General features: G+C 55.2%; 1 pseudogene; it reads left to right on the top strand.

Moving 5' to 3' along the window:
• Positions 1-267: 267 nt before the first annotated feature.
• LOC105501128 lies at positions 268-1,758 on the top strand (annotated as a pseudogene).
• The last annotated feature ends 1,001 nt before the right edge of the window (positions 1,759-2,759 follow it).

The raw sequence follows: 2,759 nt of genomic DNA, 5'->3' as shown, positions 1-2,759 counted from the left end.
AATCTAGACAAAATGCCGCCAGCTTGACCCGGCTACACTTGAGTCAGGCGTCTCTGCCCTGAACTTTACCCCACCCTCAGCCTGAGCCAGCATGGGAACTCAGGACGCCCTTCTCAACGCCCGCTCCCAGGATGCAGGGGCAAACATTCCTGCATCAACTGCCAGCCAGGCCACCTGCTGGTCCCACTCCCCACACCTGGCTCCTTTTAGCCTTATGTATTAAAAATAATAGACCAAGAAGTAGCTTCTCTGCTTCTTCTGGAATCTCCACATGGTTCAGCCCACCTGCCTCCACTCCTGCCTCCACCATGTCCGTCAGGGTGACTCAGAAGTCCTACAAGGTACCCACCTCTGGTCCACAGGCCTTCAGCAGCCGCTCCTACACGAGTGGGCCCAGTGCCTGCATCAGCTCCTCAAGCTTCTCTCGGGTGGGCAGCAGCAGCTTCCGGGGTGGCCTGGGCGGAGGCTGTGGTGGGGCCAGTGGCACGGGAGCCATCACCACTGTCACGGTCAACCAGAGCCTGCTGAGCCCCCTTAACCTGGAGGTGGACCCCAACATCCAGGTCGTGCGTGCCCAGGAGAAGGAGCAGATCAAGAGCCTCAACAACAAGTTTGCCTCCTTCATAGACAAGGTACAGTTCCTGGAGCAGCAGAACAAGATGCTGGAGACCAAGTGAAGCCTCCGGCAGCAGCAGAAGATGGCTCGGAGCAACACTAACAACTTGTTGGAGAGCTACATCAACAACCTTAGGCCGCAGCTGGAGACTCTGGGCCAGGAGAAGCTGAAGCTGGAGGCGGAGCTTGGCAACATGCAGGGGCTGGTGGAGGACTTCAAGAACAAGTATGAGGATGAGGTCAATAAGCTTACAGAGATGGAGGATGAATTTGTCCTCATCGAGAAGGATGTGGATGAAGCTTACATGAACAAGGCAGAGCTGGGATCTCACCTGGAAGGGCTGACTGATGAGATCAACTTCCTCAGGCAGCTGTATGAAGTGGAGATCCCGGAGCTGCAGTCCCAGATCTCCGACACATCTGTGGTGCTGTCCAAGGAAAACAGCCGCTCCCTGGGCATGGACAGCATCATCACTGAGGTCAAGGTGCAGTACGAGGAGATTGCCAAGCGTAGCCAGGCTGAGGCTGACAGCGTGTACCAGATGAGTATGAGGTGCTCCAGACGCTGGCTGGGAAGCACGGGAATGACCTGCGCCGCACAAAGACTGAGATCTCCGAGATGAACCGGAACATCTGCGGGCTCCAGGCTGAGACTGAGGGCCTTAAAGGCCAGACGGCGTCCCCGAAGGCCGCCATCGCAGATGCCGAGCAGCATGGAGAGCTGTCCGTTAAGGATGCCAACGCCAAGCTGTCTGAGCTGGAGGCCGCCCAGCAGCGGGCCAAGCAGGACATGACGCGGCGGCTGCATGAGTACAAGGAGCTGATGAACATCAAGCTGGCCCTGGACATCGAGATCGCCACCTACAGGAAGCTGCCGGAGGGCGAGGAGAGCCGGCTGGAGTCTGGGATGCAGAACAGGAGTACCCATGCAAAGACCTCCAGCAGCTATGCAGGTGGTCTGAGCTCGGCCTTTGGGGGTCTCACAAGCCCCCGCCTCAGCTGCAGCCTGGGTTCCGGCTTTGACTCTGGCGTGGGCTCCAGCTCCTTCAGCAGCACCAGCTCCACCAGGGCCGTGGTTGTGAAGAAGATCCAGACCCGCGATGGGAAGCTGGAGTCCTCTGATGCCCTGCCCAAGTGAACAGCCACGGCAGCCTCTCCCAGCCTGCCCCTCCTGCAGCTGCCACAGAGGCTGCTGTGCTGGGGAGCATAGGGAACAGGAGACCCACCTGAGGCTCAGCCCTAGGCCTCAGCCCACCCGTGGGGGAGTTTACTGCCTGGGGAACTCCCTTGCCCATGCCTCCAGCTACAAAACAATTCAATTGCTTTTTTTTTTTTTTTTGGTCCAAAATAAATCTCAGCTAGCTCTGCCAAAGAATAATAATAACGATAATAATAATAATAGGCTGGGTGCAGTGGCTCATGCTTGTAATCCCAACACTTTGAGAGGCCAAAGAGAGCGGATCATTTGAGGCCTGGAGTTCAAGATCAGCCTGAGCAATATAGCGAAACCCCTTATCTACAAAAAAAATACAAACATCAGCCGGGTATGGTGCTGTGCACCTGTAGTCCCAGCTACTCAGGAGGCGGAGGCTGAGGCACAAGAATCACTTGAACCTGGGAGGCAGAGGTTACAGTGAGCCGAGATTGTGCCACTGTGCTCCAGCCCGGGTGACAGAGCAAGACCCTGTTTCAAAAACAAACCAACAACAATAATAATAAGAATAGCCTCCCTGTTTTTTTAAAAGCCTGTTCTGTCTGACCTTGAGACACTGTGTTTTCCCTAAGAGAGGAGGTAACCCTCCTCTCTTACTGCAATTGTCTTTTCACATAGTCTCTGTCACCTAAGTCCTGATTTGCTCTTTGTTTGACAGCAGCCAGGAACAAGAACCCTTCCCCAGTGAAATCACCTCTCACAGGCTATCTGCCTTCAGTGGCCTCCACTTGGTCCCTTAGGTAACGTCTCAGCTCTGCAGGTAACCAGGTTCACTGCTGGGTTAATGAACTCCCCTCTATGCCCCCAACCAGCTTCCCGACTCTCCCCTGTCTCAGGGCTTACTGGTTAGTAACAAAAACAAGCTTATCTTTCTTGAACTTTCATGCCGTGCCATGCACTGTGCTGGGTGGGCACTTCCCAGGCATTTTCT

Source organism: Colobus angolensis, unplaced genomic scaffold (assembly GCF_000951035.1).
Source record: "Colobus angolensis palliatus isolate OR3802 unplaced genomic scaffold, Cang.pa_1.0 Scaffold7, whole genome shotgun sequence".
Classification (NCBI taxonomy): Eukaryota; Metazoa; Chordata; class Mammalia; order Primates; family Cercopithecidae; genus Colobus; species Colobus angolensis.
This window is presented reverse-complemented; position numbering and strand designations above follow the sequence as displayed.